Raw genomic sequence first — 8,124 nt, 5'->3', positions numbered from 1 at the left:
CTGAGAGAGTCACTTACATTTTAAATGAATGTTGACAGAATTCTAGTAAATAAGGGCAGATGGCATGAAGATGAACTGGGGACCTGATTTTGGGATGACCTCACTGGGTGCTAGCTGTGTCTCCCCTTCCACTAATATGAGGTGAAAAGGGGGAAGGAGGGCCATGAAAAACTAGTCCCACTCCTTAATGTCAGATAATATATGTCCAACTAATTAAAATCAAATATAAATAATGTTGTTTAACAGAAATGTACTATCTAATCTTATGTTTGTATACTGTCTTATCATCACATCCTGTCACTTACCTGAGCTTGGTCCACCTTGGTTGGTCTCCTTGTTTTTTTGCAGGTCTCTGTAATGTCTCGGCATAGATGAGGTGATGTTGTTGAATCCAAGCTCTTTTGAACACAACAGAAATTATAGGAAAGATGTTAGAACATGTGATCTGCTGTGTTGTTTATTGGTATTTCTGTAGTTATATTACTAATGATTTATTACTATGTGGGTATAGGGAGAAATCAGATCAAATTCAAAACAGGGCAAAATCTCTTCTTTCTTGCCGTTTCAATCTCAAAAAGACCCTTGAATAGTCTCAAAAGGTTGATTGTGTTCCTTCGGACATTTTCAGTGGGAGAAACGTTTCGTCACTCATCCAAGTGACTTCTTCAGTCTCAGCTGACTGCAGGTTTCCCCAACCTTCACAAAAATCTTCCTGGATTACTCAACACACACTCTGAAGCCTCTAAAAGTGACGTGTGATACCACTGATGTCTGACTACTTGATCAGACTACTTGTTCGTATTGTTTAAATGTGAAAAATTCTCATGCAAGAAATAAAGAACCTGAAAAGCCAATGCCAACATTTTAAAATATTAATTTAACAATCAAAAGCAAATGTGACAGATTAAAAATGATACTACAGCTGAGAAACATTTTCTAGATATAAGCTATTATTCATTTTATGTACGATATATTTTTGAGCTGTATTTGTATTTTTTGAAGCCTGCAGTGACTGTTTTACTACAAGTATGCTGTACATTTTTATGATACCTGGCCTATTTAATCCACTTTAAATGCTCTATTCAGCCTTAGCTGACTAAATCTCGGACAACTAAATTCATGTGAGATGATTTCAAGGACGCACATTTTACTCCAGGCTAAACTCATACAGCTATTTAGTGTAGCATGCATTTATTTCATCAGTTATTTCATAACCATATTTGTCAGTGTAAATTTGAACACATGGTACTCAATAAAAAAAAAAACCCTAAGCCTACACATAAGTCACTTTCCAAAATTCACGTCGCCAACAGCACCACATTTTGTCCCTCTGTACCTGGATAGTGCTCACCTGTGTTGCAACCCTAAATACAGCAGAGTATAACTTAAGTTAAGAACAACACAGCGACTGTTCAGCTCCCATGCCAGAATATTTAATGACCCAAATAACACAAAATACACGTAACAAATAAACAAGCTTTACCCGAGCTGTCTTCCTCCTCTCACTCGGCAGCGTGCCCAGTAGCTGCTCACTGCAACCACACCTGTAACAGTGTACACAGTTATCATGATCATGTTGCAGGCGTCTTCTCCGTCGATGGGCATGGCTATAGAAGAAGGGCTGGCTGGCTCGCTGCATATGTTGGTATTGGGGGTTACTTTTTGCTGACCATGAACTGGCATGAACAACTGACCCTGTGGTGCCACCGGAACGGGAAATCCTCCTGCCCAAAGTGTCGTTTATCACTGCTAGTAGCTCTGTTAGCATGAGCTCTAGTGGAAAGTTGTCTACACCTCTATACTTGGGATAATTTTGGAGGATGGGGGTCAACATGGTTAGTTCTTACCAGTAGCTGTCCCACATCACATCCGAGCAGAAATGTTGCACCTCTGAATAGCGGAGTTAAGAACAACACAGTGACTGTTCACCTCCCCCTACAGGTTAATTTGAAGACACTTCTGTGTTATGATTTACTTTTGTTTGTGTTTGATAAGGTTTGTGGTCTTGCCACATGTGTTACAAACTGTGTCTTTGTCACAATGGCCACGGGCCGATAGCTAAATTGGACTCGATTGCAGATAATTACAAACAGAGACGGCTCAAACGTTTTGCAGTGTTTATTGTTTAGTCAACAAGTGAATACGTGACAAGGTGTTGCTAACGATGTAGCCGTGGGTCAGTGGGGGGTGAACAGGGATTTAGCAGGTTGCGACGGGAACAGAGTGGTTGCGTCTGGGAAGAAAAGAGAACAGGGTTAAGAAGGCGGCAGGTGCAGGGTATCCTAGCAGAGGTGAAACTGACTGATAGCGCTTACTGGTGACCGGCGTGAACCTCGCTTTGAGGGAGAGGCAGTGATAATCCAGAGGAGTAGTGGAAAGGCTGGCAGACCGGAGTTCGGCTGTGTCCAAGGTGGTGAGTGAGGCTGGAGGGCAGGCAGGGGAGGGTCCTTGTATTCTTCCTGAATATGAATAGGTTTGAGGTCGAGGGTGATAGCAAAGAAGGTCCAGGAAATCTGAAGCTCATGAAACCAAGGTTAACAAGGAAAAAGTGGCAAGAGCGTAAAAAGCCGTAGAGTCAATACCAACATGAGGTCGTTGACGAACTGGCGGTGAAGGAGAGTCTGAGGAGGCCTTAAATCCTCAACCTGGTTGCCCCAAATCAGTCTCAAGTATGTATGTGCCTGTTTGTCTACGTCTATGTGTCAGGTCGCGTTTTTCTGTCGAAATCACAGACAAACAGTATCCCACATTCTTGATTTTTGGTTCACAAACACTTCTTACAACGACTAACTACTGAAATCTTGGAGATGTTTGCTCTTTATACAGTGAAGTTATAGGGGTAGAAATAATATCAGGCTGATCCTGCCACAATTTGTTCCACCTGTCTAAATCATAGACAAACAGTATCCCACACTCTTGATTTTTAGTCTACGAACACCTCTTATAATGACTAACTACTCCTGAAATGTTGGAGATTTTAGCTCTGTATAGAAGAATACAAATAATTATCAGTCAAAAAGTCCTTGGTTTATTGAAATAATCCCGTCCAATAACATGAGGACAGTATATGTATCATTTTCTGTTGTAACCCACAAACTGAATGGCAATGTAACAACACTCATTTTTCACAAAAGCAGTTCAATACTTCCACGTCATCTCTGTTCACAGGTTTCTGGGTTGTTGGTTTTTTTTATAAGACTGAACTCTATTTTTCCATGTTTATTTTTCCATTTTTCAATGTTCACATTCTGCTTAATTTGTTGCTTTTTTGAAGAAGTGGTGGAGACTAATGAAGCAGTCTAGTGATGAAAGTTACAAATAGTTGTTTGAAATGAAAGTTAAAACAAATAATACTTATGGATTCACTTTGAATGAGTTTATTGTCTAAATAAAGTTGCAGCTAGGCTTTTCTGTCATTGTTTTGTTTAGATGGGGTGTGAAAGTATTTCGTCCTGCCACGTGGGGAATGAAGAAAAAAGTCTGAGAACCCCTGCCTTATACAATATAAATCTGAACTTGTTATAATGGCTGATAATCATGGGAGTTTAAATTATACCTGTGGCGGGGTGTGGTCTGCGGTGCTGCTGCAGGGGAGATGGAATCACCTGCACGTCATCTACAATCACACCTCACCGGCATAACAAGCTCTGCTTTTTGTCTGTTGTTGTTCTTGTTAGTGATGTGTGTTGCTGAGCTGAGAAGCTGCAGCCAGTCTGGAGTGAACAGCAAACAAAAGTGTGAATAAAAGTATTCTGAAAAGCATGAGCATGTCATCTGGTCTGCCTTAACATGCTGAATATACGCATTCACATTCAGCACATTACAAATCTTTAGAACAAGCATATGAGAAGTGAAGGGACGCCTTGAGGAATTATGCGCTTCAAATGTTTTAAAAGGAGCGAACGAGGATAGAGAACCTGGCATCCTGTTGCCAGGGGGTTCGCTGGTGTATTGCGAAGGAAGGATAGATGGCAGAGAAAATGTCACCCCTGTACCAGAAGGGTTTGTTACTGCATTTGCGGAGGAAGGGACAAAACTGAGAAACTGGTGTTCCGGTGTAAGGAACGTTTACTGTTGTGTTTGCAAATGAACGATAGGGGGAAGAAGACTGGCAACACGGTGCCAGAAATATGCACTGTTATATTTTATGAAGGTGGGTAGAATCAGGGAAACTGGCATCCCAGTGGGGAAAGTTTGCTGCTACATTTGTGAAAGAAGGATAGTAGGAAGGCAAACTGGCATCCTGGTGCCAGAAAATTTTAATACTGCAAGTTGCAAACCAAGGATAGTAGAGCAACAAACTGGCAACCTGAAGCTGATAATAGTTTTTGTTGTTGTTGTTGTTTTTGCAAATGATAGATGGTAGAGGCTGCCAATCCAGTGTTCGAAAAGTGAGCTGCTTTATTTTGTGAAAGAAGCTTAGAAAATAGAGAACCTGGCATCCTAATGCAAAAAGCTTTCTGCTGCATTTGACAAGGAGGGATAGAGACAGATAACCTGGAATCTTAGTGCCAAAAAGAATCACTGCTGCTTAGCATATGAAGGCTAGATGCGGAGAAACTCACATCCCAGTGGCAGAAAAACTTGTTTCTGCATTTTGCGAATGATAAACTGGCATCCCAGTGTCAGGAAGTTTGCTGCAACATGTTGTAAATGAAGGATAGTAGAGCAATGAACTGACTATCTGGTGCCCATGTTATTTTTCATTTATTTATTTTTTTCATTTTTATTTTTTGCAAACAATATGTAGATGGCAGAGAACTGACATCCTGGAAGAAGAAGGGTTCACTGCTGCTTTTTGCAATGATAGATGCAGAGAAAGTGGCAACTCTGTGGTGATGCTGCCTTTGCGAATGAGGGATAAAGAAAGAACTTGGCATCTCAGTGTCAAACTTTGTTTCTGCACTTTGCAGAAGGAGGGATAGAAAACATCACAGCTGGATTTTTATGCCTTGAAGAGATTAACGGCAATGGTGGAGGAGCAGAGTATGGAATTGTAGCAACTGATTTCCAGCTGCACATTAAATGATAGGAGGCAGGTGCACAAAACTGAGCTTGCCCCTGCTACCTGGCGCTGATGGCTGGGTGGAGCTTTTGCTGTTGGAGCACCCAGCCACCTGGGTTGGCTGGAAGACTGTTTACTTAGCCTGGCAGGGCGAAGGACACTGTCTCAGCTGAACTATGGACACATACACACACACAGACATATATATATCCATGCAGACATACACTCATCCCCCCTCCAAACGCCTTCAATGCTTATTCCCCTCCGATGCTGACGGTGGATCAAGGAGACCAGCTCTTATGCTACAGGCCCGGATGTACTGTCTACACTGGCTGTCTCTCACCCTTTACCCAACCCTGTTGCTTGTCATGTGTTTCTTTGGTGTATTAAGAGTTTTTTTCATATGCTATGTGCAGAGGTGTTTTTTTCTGTTCAAACTGATCTCCCTGTTGGAGCTCAGTCTGGGGGGAGTTATTTTTTTCTCCTTATCTTTCCTCATGTGGTGCATTTTTCCATTGTTATACCTCTCTGACCTGTCTTCCCCATGTGATGTTTGTGTGTAATGTATGTATGGTCGGAGGGTAGGATGGCGCTGCCATTGCATGCATTAGGTCGGCAGCCTTAACATGAAATTTCCCCTTGTGGAACTAATACAGGTATCTTATCTTATCTTATCTTATCTTATCTTATCTTATAATACCTGGTGGGCCGGTCGCTAGTCAAAATGCCCGGTCCAGCCCTGCTGGGAGGTACAGCGTCTCCACAAATCTGATGCTTCTGATTTGGAGAAAATGAGCTGAGGGAGACACCTGGTGGACAAACACAGACATGACAAGAAGAAAGACTAAAGTGCAGAGGGGAGGCAAACAGCTGGAAATACTTGTTGGAAAGGATTGTCATGCTTCAGAAAAACACACAGCACACTCTCTAACAGTCCTTTATTTGCACTGAAGGAGACACGTAAAGAAACCAAATCACACAACAATGAAGTGAACACATTTATAGCCAGTGTTCAAGATGATGGATAGAAATGAAAATCATTTTTATGCATTTATAGGTCTGTGTCTTACAGCAGAAGCAGCATTTACATGAACTCACTGGCCTTTTCCCACTCAACACTCTCTTCTTCATCAACTCATCTTCCTAAAAAGTGGATCTACCAACATTTTTTTAAATTTCTTTGTTATTATGATTAATATGTCAAACAAATATATTTTCCACCTTTTGTGTGACAGAGGCAGGAATTTCTCTGTCCTGCATGTGGAGAAATCTGCTGTTAAATCAGAACATTAACAGGTTTCAGGCTGTGTCAGCAGGCATGTGTTAACAGGGATTATAAGACACTTTAGTGGCTTTAATGCATATTTATATATTTAACACATTTCTGTTTGTTCACATATAAACACATGTGATTTATGTCTGTTTATCTTTGACCTTGTAATTAGTTCCTACCACGAATTCATCATGTAAATCTGTAATAAAGTGGGAACAATGACCAGCATGTCACACAGTTTGTTATCCTTGTATACAGTCTCTGCTGCTGTGTGCTGTGCTGCACTCACTCAGAGATAAGAGGACATGTACAGTTATCCCACTGACACAGAGAGGAGAAAAATACTTGGCTTCATTTAGAAAATCGGAGCTACGGATTAAAACAACAACAAATATCTAAATGAATCATATTCACTCACTTCATCTGCTAAAAACAAACAAACAAACACTCCTGCTCTGCTGTGGCAACCAGCAGAGCATTTTACGGTGTTTAAAAGGTAATGACTGGGGAGCAGACAGGACAGCATTGAGAGCTCTATATGTAGGTCTCATTAGGTCAGTGCTGGATTATGGGTGTCTGGTTTATGGTTCAGCAGCTAAAACTTTGCTGAATGACCTGGACAGAGTTCAATATCAAGCTCTGAGGTTGTGTTGTGGGGCTGTTAAAACTACTCCAGTGGCTGCTTTGCAGGTGGAAATGGGGGAGCAACCATTAGAACTAAGGAGGCGTCAAATTGCTTTGACTTACTGGGCAAATTTGAAGGGACATAGTGACAGTCATATAGCGCAGAGTGTACTTAAGCCTTGCCAAGAACAAGAAAAAGGGACTGGTCAATGGAGAAGTTTCGGGTGGACTATAGGAAAAGAAGTCAATGAGATGGGATTTAGTTGCACAGACCTTAGCCCAGCAGTAGCCTTGTCAGTATTGCCACCTTGGTTATATCACCAAATAATTCCTGACTTCTATTTGCTACGTAAGGGGGGGGGGTGACTAAAAGCCAGGTGCAAGATCATATAGTGGGAAGGTACTCAGGTTATGTGAAGATTTTTACTGATGCGTCAAAACTGTTGGATAACAGAGTGGGTGTTGCATTTGTTCTCCCAGACATAAGTTATATGGCGAGTGCACGAATTACAGATGCTTTGGCAGTTTATACTGGGGAGCTTGTAGCAATTTTAATGGCTTTGACCTGGGTGGAGGACGCACCACTGGGGAGGTATTTGGTTTGCTCAGACTCTAGCAGCGCACTGGTGAGTATAGGTAATATGTCTTCGGACTCTAGACAAGATATTGTTTTTGAGATATTTCATTTATTGTATAGGATTAAACATAGAGGGATAGAAGTGGTTTTCTTATGGGTTCCTGCGCATATCGGTGTTGATGGTAATGAACAGGCCGATAAGTTTGCAAAAGGTGCAGCAAGAAGAAGTTATGTGGGTTTGACTATCAAATACAGTAAAAGTGAGGTGAAAAGTTTAATCAAGGTAAAGTTGAAAGAGAAGTGGCAGGCACAATGGAACAGGGACGGGAAAGGCAGGTATTATTATAGCATGCAGAAAACAGTCTAGCAATGTAGAAGAAGCTTTAGAAGTAGAAGAGACGAGCATATAATCTCGAGAGTAAGATTTGGTCACACAGGCTTGAATAGCACGCGTAAAAAGATTGGCAAACATGACACAGGGACTTGTGACTTCTGTGCACAGGAGGAGACGTTTGAGCATGTAGTGTTGGAGTGCGGTAAGTACAAGCGAGAAAGGGAAAGGTTGAAGTCTGAATTGCAAGAAAATAGTGTTCACCTAAGGGTGAGAGACATATTTCAAAGGGATGCAGGGGATGTTGTTTATAG

The sequence above is a fragment of the Pelmatolapia mariae genome, linkage group LG3_W (genome assembly GCF_036321145.2).
Source record: "Pelmatolapia mariae isolate MD_Pm_ZW linkage group LG3_W, Pm_UMD_F_2, whole genome shotgun sequence".
NCBI classification, from domain to species: Eukaryota; Metazoa; Chordata; class Actinopteri; order Cichliformes; family Cichlidae; genus Pelmatolapia; species Pelmatolapia mariae.
Note: the sequence above shows the minus strand (reverse complement) of the source record.